This window comes from Mustela nivalis (genome assembly GCF_964662115.1).
Source record: "Mustela nivalis genome assembly, chromosome: 8".
Taxonomy (NCBI): Eukaryota; Metazoa; Chordata; class Mammalia; order Carnivora; family Mustelidae; genus Mustela; species Mustela nivalis.
In genome coordinates this window covers 113808440-113820461 of record NC_139027.1, presented here as the reverse complement: position 1 = coordinate 113820461, position 12022 = coordinate 113808440, and the positions used below count along the sequence as shown (strand labels likewise).

General features: G+C 40.9%; 1 protein-coding gene across 1 annotated transcript in view; it reads right to left on the bottom strand.

The window, feature by feature from the left end:
- GPCPD1 (glycerophosphocholine phosphodiesterase 1) overlaps positions 1 to 10086 on the bottom strand; it is a 67595-nt gene extending 57509 nt beyond the window's left edge. The window contains exon 1 of the mRNA XM_082744429.1: positions 10007 to 10086. The gene's annotated coding sequence lies outside the window, so the exon portion shown is untranslated. The remainder of the gene's footprint in view (positions 1 to 10006) is intronic.
- Positions 10087 to 12022: the final 1936 nt, after the last annotated feature.

Genomic DNA, 12022 nt, shown 5'->3' with positions numbered 1-12022 from the left:
CTAAGCAATGTTGTGTCTACCCACTGGGGAAGCAGGGATTCATGCTATGGGTTCTGTGGTATGGCTTCCCCTTGCACTCACATCACTTCATCTTAGGAGAGTACTGCTCTGGCTATCAACACTGACATTGAGTTAGATGACATTCAAACCTGCAGTCATGGATGTGTGGCTCACATATCAGTGTTGTTGTTTTAAATTTAGTTGTGAGTACACACCCTCATCCAGCATAGACCCCGCCACTCCCTGTTACTCATCCATTGTACTAATCATACATTTCACATGTCCTTCCTGGCCCAGATAGGCCTCTGAGTTTGGATTCCAAGGCAACAGAACAAACTGATTATCCTAGTCCAGCTAGGCTAAAAGGAACCTTGTCTTCTTTTCATGAAAAAAAGTGTATGCTGTGGCTACGCTCCTTATTGCATTTCCTCCTGAAAAAGCAATTGTAAGTCCCAACCCAAGGGGCACGGAGAGAGGGTGAGAATCATCCAAATCACTTGGGATTCATCCACCTTATGCAATCAATTAATGTGACTATACATAAAAATGCTAAGCCCTCAAAAATTAAAATAATCAAAATATTTTCCTAAAGAAGAGGAAAAAGACACCAAGGACCTATGAAAGTGATGGCAGTTAGAATTTGGGGGCCATCTTTTTTTCTGAATATCTAACTACTAAGCTGGGTTTTTAAAATCTGATTAAGAGGGGCACCTGCATGGCTCAGCAGGTTAAGCCTCTGCCTTCAGCTCAGGTCTTAATCTCAGAGTCCTGGGCTAGAGCCCTGTATCAGGCTCTCTATTCAGGAGGAAGCCTGCTTCCCCCTCTCTCTACCTGCCTCTCTGCCTACTTGTGATCTCTCTCTCTCTCTCTGTCAAATAACTAAATAAAATCTTATAAAAAATTTTAAAAATCTGATTAAGTGGCCTTCCTTTATTTAATACAGACATCATATCTATGATTCATGGTTAGAGGACTAAATTCTAGCATGTGTAGTCAACCAAAGTCCATCAGAAATGGAAATCATCTCCCTGATGATTTTCTTACCCAGCTAACAGCAGAAATGAGCATTGATAAATTCAACTATTTGGCTTTAGAGATGTTTACTTTACTGAGTCTGAGGAAAGAAGACAGATATTATAGTTTATTATAGAAAAATTCTATAAAAAAATGGCCTCTGAGCCTGAGAAAGCTTGTCATTAAAATCAGTGGTTATTTCCTTAGGTATCAGGTCAGGGCCCAGAGAAGCCACTGCAGAGTCACCAAGTCACCATTCAAATCGTAGAATTATGGTCAAAGCAGCACCCATTGTGTGAGGCAAACAATCTGAATTGTTCTGTAGATAAAAACTCATTTTGGAAATTTTAAGGAACTCAAAGACCTAAGAATCCTGCAATAGCCAAAAATCTCTTTTTGTCCCCAAAATAGTGCTGACTTCACTGTGTGCTAAACTCAGCCAAACCAAAATTCCCTCCAGGATATCTATTCATCTATTTAAATATTGTTGGCATATGTTGTCTGGGTTGTATAGGCCAAGTTGTGTCAGAAACTGTATTATTAGGAATCTATGGTTTTAGAAGTCTTCCCCTTTGCTTGCACGAAGTAATTCTCCAATTATATGACCTAAATACAAGATGGTGATGGTGATGATGATGATGATGATAAGGAGGAGGTGGAAGGAAAGGAGGAGAAAGAGGACAAGGAGAGGAAGAAGAATTCTTAGAAGAAAATGGCTAAGAAGGAGAAAGGGAGGAGGTCAGGAGATTTATTCTCCATAGTCTGCTTCTCTGAATTAGATTCCACCACCTCCCCCAATTTATCCCTTCTCTTTTTAGTACCCCAATGGCTCTCCACCATTAGATAGTTTTTCTTTAGCTAGTTCCCACTACCTCTCCAGTTTTGTTTCTGACCCAAGCCACTTCTTTCATTCCCAGTCATTCTAAAGGATTCAGGGCCTCCTCAATCTAGATCTTTGGCATTCAAGGTTCAATGTGTGGTTTTTGAGCCAGCGGCACTGACATTCCTTGGGAGCCTATTAGAAATGCTGAATCTCGGGCCTTACCCCAGACGTGCCAATTCAAAATTTCCATTTTAACAAGAACTCTAAGGATTTGTATGAACAGAAAATTTGAGAAGATCCCTTAAAAAACCCTTCTTCACTGGCCACCCACCAACCCACCCACTTGAACCAAGGTGAAAATTATCTCCAAGAAGCAATCAAGTGATCTGGTGCTCATCCTGGAAGCATTTCTTTGTAACCACCCTCCTCCCTTCTTCTTAGTTCTTCCATTATGGATGTGCCAAAACTTTCTGTGGGTAAATCTGCCTAAGTAAATGTCCCTCACAACCCGACTGAACTCTATGGAAGGTATTAGTTTCTGGTTTTCAATCTTTTCTGCCCTCCCCAACAGAGGCTGTAACCTCCTTTAAGTCAAAAACCTTATTTTATTTTTATTTTGAAGTCCCAGTGCCAAGAACAATGCCTACAAGATGGCCTTGATGAGTTCTGTTGCCTGAGGAAGTGAAAGATTGACTTTTAGAGCCCATCCTATCTTATAATTAGACTCAGCCACTTAAAGGATCATCTAATCTTTAGTAGAGTTTTAAGGGATTTCAGAATCACAAATCTTGAATCTCACATGACTATTTAAATTTGGCACAGGGTTGAGCACTAAACTCTTCTCCATCCTGTTTTCCCCGTACAAATTAGCTCCTGATCCTGTTTCCAGTACAAGAGATGCCCTGAGCCAAAATGAAGCGATCTGTCACCCTACTATGCTACTGTATTGCCACAACAGGCTTACACTGTGTGCGGTGCATTGGTCTTTGAGGTTTGAGGCCAAATACAACTCTCTTCCTCCCAGGCCTCAGGAGAGTCCCATTTGACTCTGGGTCCAAAGACTTCTCCTAGCAGCCCATGGAGCAGTACACCCAGTCTCTAGTTCTGTGGCCTTCAACCACTTCAGTTTCCAAGAATCCTTAATAAGGAGGCAATCACGGAAGTCATCTGTTTCTGTGATAAGGGTTTATAGTACCCATTGCTGGAAGGATGTGAGGAAATGAGTGCTCTGGCATGTTAATCCTTATTGAATTCATTGATAACACTTTTTTTTTGGAGACTATGTGGATCACAGCTATGAAAAATTTAAGCATGCATCGTTTTCAACCCAGGAATTGCACGTCTAGAAATGTATATTTACAGAAATACTAATTCAGGCACATAAAGATATACCAAGAATATTCATGTAGCATAGTTTGAAATTGCCTAAAACAAACACCCCCCCAAACACAAAAAACCAGAAACAAAAACCAAAAGTGAACAGTAAAGCAAGGTAAACATCTGGCAATGGGAAGGGTGACAATGGATACTTAAGTGATGCTTATTTATTTGCACATGAAAGACACAGCCACTGAAAGGATCTGATTACTCCTCATGCACCCACTTAGAAAGACGTTCAACAGTCTATTTTTAAGTTTAAAAAAAAAATGGTAGCGTGCATATGATGCCGCTTTTTAAAAAAGTATATGTTGATAGACAGATAGGTGGGTAGATACACTTATAGCAATGGATGTTGCTATCATACTTTTTAAAAGGCTGAAGAAATGCACAAAAAGGCAGTAGGGCTATAATATTGTGGCGTTTTTGCATTTTTCTCAGTTTTTCAAAGATTCGATGTGAATAAGTGTTAATTTTTTAAAAAAAATATTTTATTTATTTATTTGACAGAGATCACAAGCAGGCAGAGAGGCAGGCAGAGAGAGAGGAGGAAGCAGCCTCCCCGCTGAGCAGAGAGCCTGACACGGGGCTCGATCCCAGCACCCCGGGATCACAACCTGAGCGAAAGGCAGACATTTTAACCCACTGAGCCACCCAGGCACCCCTGTAAGTGTTAATTTTTTTATTGTGCCTGAGAACAATAGGAAAGATTTTTCATATATAAGCACTCTAAACTACAAGCCCATCTTCTAAATACTGAATTGTGGTAACAAAGGAAACAAAAATAAAACGAGAATATAAAATTTGGGGAACAAAAGAAAAGTATCACTTCTTGTTTCCACTGAAAATCCTCAGTCAAATCAGGCAGAGAAATGCCATCTACCAAAAATAGCACATCCTTGGCATGCAAACCGCAAGTGCCCCTCCTCTGTCCACAGTAAGCATTATGCACACATAGCCCTGCTGTACCCCTCAGAGGAGAGGCCCTGCTCTCCTTTGCAACAGAGCGTACAACATAGGGAACACTTACCAATGACTGGGCTTGGAAGAAACACATTAGCTTTCCCTAATAATAATTTGTCTGACTTTGTTCTCTCCCCATCTCTCTTGCAACATTCATGGGGGGTATAATTTTTAGCCACTATGTGTTTCCATGGGTGTCCTGACTCTGGGCCTTGGTAGCATCTCCTTTCTTAGGACTCACAATCCAGAAAAAAAAACATCATAGCACACTCGAATTGACAATGACATTATTATTCCTCTAATTTATTTTAAAAAGTCATTTGCATACATCGGTATGCAACCTAAGCTCCCATCATGATTCAAACAAAATTGCACTCAACCATTGCTCAAATACTTCATCACTGGTAAAGTATTTCATATGCTCAGTCTGCCCTATCCAACTCATGGTTCTGCAGAACCAGAATTTTGTACCAAGATTGTTCGCAGCTAATGTTTTTTTTTTTTAAATTTTTAAAGATTTTATTTATTTATTTGACAGACAGAGATCACAAGCAGGCAGAGAGGGAGGAGGAAGCAGACTTCCCGCTGAACAGAGAGCCCAATGCGGGGCTCGATCCCAGGACCCTGGGATCATGACCTGAGCTGAAGGCAGAGGCTTTAACCCACTGAGCCACCCAGGCGCCCCCGCAGTTAATATTTTAAATTAAATTTTAAATTTTCTTCTTTTTTGCCGATTGATACTTTCTAATGTTCTACAATGAATATTTATTGCATTTGAAATAGGGAAGAACTGCATACCAGACAATGTGCTAAGAATTTTACATGCATTATTTTATTAAACCGTCCCAACCATCTTGGGATACTCATATTAGACCACTTTTCAGCAAAGGAAACAAAGGCCCTTGAGTTGAAATAACTTGCTGAGTTCAGCTCCGCTACCTGGCTTTATATGAACGCCTCATTCTTTTAGGCACTCAATTTTATGGCCTATAAACCTAAGATGTCTTTGACCTCATCAAGTGTAAAGATGAAAAAGAATGTCGAATGTGAAGGAGTTCTTATGTGCAACACTCAGTCCAAAGAACACATCATTTTAAAATTTCTCTACAGGTGTCAAGTTTAAGTATTAAAATAAATTCCTAAGCAATAGCAGGGAGGAGCTAGCTCGTGAGTGGGTTGTGCACACCTTTTCCCATCTTCAAGTTCACTGTCTTTAAGGTTGGCGACTTGAAATGAGCCACGGTGGGAGTCGGAAACCAGCACGCACTGCGGATCAGAGCTTTTCCCTCCCAAGAGTTGGTTGTTGGATATTTACTAGCAAGCCACAACGCCTAGATTGAAAGATAATGGATTTACTGGTTTGGCTCAAATTCAGGTTTTATTTATGTATTTAGGGAGAATGATTCATCACTTGGCTCTGCATGTCATGAGGTCTATTTTCCCAGTGCAATGTGAAGGAATTTCAAGAATGGAAAAAAGCCCCAGAAAAAGATTTTTCCTATTTCAGCTGTTTCAATCTGATTAGAGAAACAATACACCACATACAGGATCTTTGGATGTTGATGTGGGCTTTTTTTTTTTTTTCTTCTGACTCTCTATCCTGCTTGTTGTTGCCATAAAGGGCCCAGATTAATATTTTTATGAATAGCCCCCTCCCTTTTTTGTGGCATACTTGTGCCTTGGAATAAGCAAGCTCATTAATCAGACCATATTTCTTCTCCCATGGACCCATATCTTGCAAGAATGCCTGGCATGGAGAAATTAAGATAGTTTATCAAAATAAGACAGTATTGGTCAACACTATTTTAACAGTTGGTATTCAAACCTAGAAAGCTTCCCTCTCCTCCATGATAAAAGTTCAAGAGCTTCTCAGTATGGCTGCAGAAGTGAGAAATTTTGGGGTTCATTGCCCCCTCCTGAAAGCAAAGTTGCAAGCCAACAAAGACAGAGAGTTAGAGTCCTACTTCCTTGTCTGTGTCTTCAAGCCACGGCCACACTCCCTGGCCTTTCTCCAAGTGGGTCCTAGACTGCCAGCCTTCCTATATTAGACATGTAGGTCAGACGGCCCCACTCACAGTTACTCAGGCTGGGAAGCAAAGCTGACCTCTAACCAGACCAGGGTTAGACAGCCAAGCAGCTTCGCTCAGCGACTTTAGCTGGGACACTGTGATAGTTTCCTAGGACTCCTGTAACCAAGGACCACAATGTCAGTGGCTAAAAACATCCGAGACTTACTGTCATAGTTCTAAACACCAGAAGAGCAAAATCAAGTTCTAAGAACCATGCTGTCTCTGAAGGCCCTAGGAGAATCTAGTCTATGTTTTCCTCTTCTGGTGTTGTAGCAATCCTCAACATTCCTCGACTTGTAGCTGGATTGCTCACTCCAGTCTCTGCCTCAATCCTCACATAGCATTCTCCCTGTCTGTCTGTCTTGGAGACATCTTCCCTCTGTGTGTGTCTGTCTCTGTGTTTCTTCTCTTTCTCTAAGGACACCAGTTACATTGGATTCATGCCAACCTTCATGACCTCATCCTAACCTGATTATGTCTGCAAAGACCCTTATTTCCAAGTAAGGTCACATTCACAGGGATGGGGGTTGGGTTTGAACTTGTCTTTGGTGGGTCACAGTTCCTCCCATAACAGACACTGAGAAGGAAGTTCTCTGTAAGTGCTATGTATTTAGGCCAGTAGGTTGTAAATAATCAGGGCAAGTCCAAGATGAGTCAACAGGGGAAGGCAATAGGAAGAGGAAATGACAAGCAGAGTAGATGTACAGAGGGAAGCAGAAAGAAGAGTCTATGAAAGATGGATGGTGTGATCTCCATGCTTCCTTGCCATGAAAACATTCATTTTTTTTTATTTTCGTTCACTTCAGAGACTCTTTGGATACTGTAAAACCGTTAGAACTCTGCCCAGAAGAGTGATTTCCCCAAAGTCAGTGTGGACAAGTAATGATTCCTTGGAGCCATGTGCACTAGCCAGAAGAGAAATGAGAAATACAGAGGAAATGCCATAAATTCCCCCATGAAGCCAAATTTATCACATAAAAAGAGATCCTGTAATAAATACTATCTGTGTTACTTGTTAAAGGTTAAAATAGCCATTAAAACTGAAATGAGGGTGCCTGGGTGGCTTAGTGGGTTAAGCCTCTGCCTTTGGCTCAAGTCATGATCTCAGGGTCCTGGGATGGAGCCCTGCATCGGGCTCTCTGCTCGGCAGGGAGTCTGCTTCTCCCTCTCTCTCTGCCTACCTGTGATCTCTGCCTGGCAGATGGGTGAATAAAATCTTTAAAAATTAATAATAATAATAACATGTGTTCTTGGGCTGGATCCTGCTTCAGTAAAAAGTTCCTATACAAGACTTTTTGGGGGCAATTGATGAAACTGGAATATGGACTACATTAGGGAATAGTATTCTACCAACGTTACATTTCTGTGATTTCATAAAAGAATATTGTTTTTAAGAAATATACTCTGAAGTATTATGAGTAGAGAAACAGGACTAAGTGTTGGTTCCCAGGGGTTGGGGGATGTGGGAAACTGTGAGGTATTAGTCAAAGGGAGCAAACTCCCAATTATAAGGTCTAATGCACATGGGGACCTAATGTACAGCAGGGTGATTAAAGCCAACAACACTGTATCTTGTACTTGAAAGTGGCTAAGAGAGTAGATCTTACCAAAGAAATGATATTTTTGCATGGAATAGAGGTGTGAGAGCCGATGCTATTTTGACGATCATTTTGCAGTATAGAAATGTATCAAATCAACAAGTTGTACACCTTAAATGTACACAAGGTTGTATGTCAGTTATCTCAATAAAGCTGAGGGAAGAAAAACCAACTCCACACAAACTCAAACCCAAAAGGTGGTTAGCTCTTGTCAGGTCTCCCCATGATATGTAAAAAAAAATTACACAAAAAAATGATTGGAAAGATAGCTTAAAATCTGGCTATTTGTTCTCAAGGATGATGGAATATCTAAGCAGGCATAGAGGAAAAACCAAACAAAAATCCTAATTAACTCTAAGATTGGAATTCATGGACAAGGCAAGATTTTAATACTGCAAACTTTGAATTTCTTTTTTCTTGTTAAGCAATCAGTATAAATAATCTCCAAAATCTAAAACTCAAATCATGAGCCTAAGAAAATAAGATATGATCCTTACCGACCCTACATTTAAAAAAGGGCGGGGTGGGGGTAAGGGATAAAATAGATACAGCCTTCTGAGCTAATAATTCATGAGTGTGTGTACATATATGTACAAAGAGACAGAGAGCTAGCAAATATTGTCAAATGTTAAAAATGGTGAATCTGGGGGCACCTGGCTGGCTCAGTCAGTAGTGCATCTGGCTCTTAATCTTGGGGTTATAAATTCAAGCGCCATGTTGGGGGTAGGGTAGAGCTTACTTTACAAAAAAAAAAAAAAAAAAAAAGGCGAATCTGGATAAAGGATATACAGAATGTCCTTGCATTATTTTTGCAATTTTCTTGAAGTGTGAAATTCTTTCAAAATAAAACAGTAACAAAAGAAAAGGGGCAGAATCTTGATGCCTTGCCTCCTGTTCAGCAACTTCAGTAAGTGATGAGATCTCAGTGACTGACCGCAGGCTAGCAGAGGAGGGAGGCAAAACTCACACCTTTCCACATCCATCCACATCCACCTGTTTCTCCCCTCCTGGCTCTGCTCCAACTCAGTGGAGAGACCCATCACCACCACCTTTCGATACTCCTCTTTCAGCTCCTTTATAGATTCATGCTCCTTGTGGTTGGAATTATTTGGCTTTGCGAATACACATAAAAACGCATGAGTTGAAGGTCTCTATTTCCCTGGCATATGTTCTAGAGGGGGAGAGAGGAGAAAAAGCAGAGAGGGAGGGAGGGAGGAAGAGAGAGAGAGAGAGAAAGAGACTAAGAAGCAGGGGGAGGAGGAATAAAGAGAACAGAGGAGAAATGGATGGAAGGAAGTGGGAGAGAGGTTGTCCTGGGTCTTTTGGATAATTCAGGAAAATCAAATACAATAATGGGATACCCTAGAATCTAGGACCTAAATCATGGCCTCTCAAACTCCAACTTAACCCTTGAATCACCAAGGATGTTGTTAAAGTGCAGATTCTAATTCAGCGGGTCTGGGGCCTGAAATTCTGAATTTCTAACAAAGGAGGAGGGTGGGGAGGGGGTGGCTGATGCTATCAACCTCTTTGAGCAAGAAAGTACTCTGAGTTGCAAGACTTTGAGTAGAGAGTCTTACCGCAGTCTAGCCACAGCGGAATACGTCTTGCTGTAGGCCTTTCGTGTCTGTGATTCGTCTCTCGCCTGATGTTCTTGGGTTATGTCATGTATTTTCAGGAGCTCCAGAGGGCGGACCACCATCTAGACCTCAAGGTGATGCCAATATGAGTCATCAAAACACGATATGGACACCTACAATCAGAGGGTTGCCTCTTGAACGAAAGCACTCATCACTCACTGCACGTGACCTGGTACTGTGATCCCGAGTTTAAATTGCCTCCCCTGTAAAGGCTGCTTTTAGGCAGCAGGCTTGAACAATGGAGACCTGAGTAAGGTAGTTTCCACAGGGACCAGCAGACCGAATACAACAGGCCCATTAGACGGCCCACCTCAAAACATCCACATGTCCTGGTTGAACAATGGGGTACTTACAACTGGGCACAGGTACCCAAAAAGGAAACTTCCATACTTCCCATACCTCCTCTCGTTCCCCCTAAAAACAGCTCCCTTCCTCCCACCCCTTACTGCTTTCTGGGCTCTTCTTGGATGTCCTGCCCCACCTCCACTCCCTTGTAGTGTATTCAGTAAACTTGTATCTTACCTCCTTTGTCGTGCTTTAGGCGAATCCTTTCACTGCTGCATCATAGGCCTCCTCTACCAGACTAGCTCGGTCCCACACCCGCCGCCTCCGGCAGACACCAGCTAATAATTTACACCCTGCCCTTGTGTGGTTGCTTTTACATAATGACTCACGAAAGCAAACCAAAAGCGGGGAAAATATTTGCATAGAAGGTAAATAACGAACATCAAGACTATATCCAATATCCTTGGCTCCAATTTCATTTACCTTTTCCAACAACACATTTGCCAAGAACTTTGATAAATCCCTGAATTTCTTCGGCTATTTCCACAGCCAGTAAGCAGTGGCAATATATTTACAACCCATGAGGGATGTTGTGAAAACGTTTGGGTTTGGTGATCTCTCTAAAAAAAAACAAAAAACAAAAAACAAAAAACAAAAAACAGAGATAAACTCTACAAATTTCCCAAGTCAAGTAGAAGTTAGGCTGAGCTAAAGGATACCATGTCCCTTTCACCTACAGAGATCTTTCTTTGGGGCTTAAAAATTCTATATGACTTGGTTATTTGGGAAAAATGTCCTTCCTCGAAGAGTATCCTTGCTCAAAGGATAGCAATTTGTATTAAATGTGAATCATAGCTTAGAATGTAAACAATTGCAATATGACGTACTAAAAATACTATCAGGGGACACCTGGGTGGCTCAGTTGGTTAAGCATCTGCCTTCAGCTCAGGTCATGATCTCAGGGTCCTGGGATTGAGTCCCTCATTGGGCTCCTTGCTCAGCAGGGAGCCTGCTTCTCTCTCTGTCTGCCACTCTTCTTGCTTGTGCATGCTTTCTTTCTCTCTCTGACAAACAGATAAATAAAATCTTTTTTTAAAAAAAAGGTGCTATTGATCAAATAAATGGAAAGATAATTAGATAAAAGTTTATTTAAATACTTAGTCCATAACTTTTTTTTTTTTAAGTTGGCTCCATGCCTGGTGTGGAGCCCAGTGTGGGGCTTGAACTCACGACTCTGAGATCAAGACCTGAGCTGACATTAAGAGTCCGATGCTTAACTGACTGAGGCACCTGGGCGCCGCTACACTTAGCTCATAACTTTTAAAATTTATTTAACTTAATAAAGATTTTTGCATTCCAAAGGTATTTACCCGTATTGTGTTTATTACTATAAAAATCTACCCACTTTAATTTCACAATGCCACTTTGTTCAGTAACAAAAGGATTAAAGCTCTCCACCCCTAAAGTGTTCTTTAAGTGACCAAAAAAAAAGTCTTCTAAGTTAAATGATACATTCATAAAATATCCTACTTATTCATTTGATATGGTGAGATTATAGAATTCTAGCTGCTTTGGTTGCCAAATATTAAGTCATCTAAAAATTTTCCCAAGGTATATAGTAAATAACCTTTGTCTTTTACTTTTTTAGGGAAATGAAAGCCAGTGTTTCCTATCCCTGAATTCTCAGGCTTTGGTAGACATAGTAGGGTATGTACTAATCACAATACAGTAGGATAGGTACTAATTGCATTTAATTGTCTCTGCACAAAAGATTTTGAGCCTTTCTGGATATGGAGATTAAAAACCCAACTCCGTAGATACCGGTGTATTTCCTATCCTACGCCCAGTCACCGCAGTCTTGGGTTGAAATCTTGGGCTCCAACTGCATTTACTCTTCTCACTTTTTTTTTGTGAAGTATCAGCAACTTACCAGACAGGATGGGTTCAGACCTGTTTTAATGGCTTGGGAGTGGTTGTTGTAGAGTCTGTAACTTATCAGCAACCATCGAGACAACTTCTATGGAAAACTGCAGACGATAATTCTCACATTTTGTTCTTCAAGCAGAATAGCCTCGGAATAGCAGGTATACAAGGCAAGAGAGAAAACTTTCATCCCATTAACTCTCTTAATAGCATGTACCTCCTTTCTGAAAATAAATCCTTCTTTCTTGACGGTCTAGAACAAACCATCCACTTGATAAGCCTGGGAACACTCAGTTCCTAAATCCTTTCTCTAATGTCTCAAATATCGTT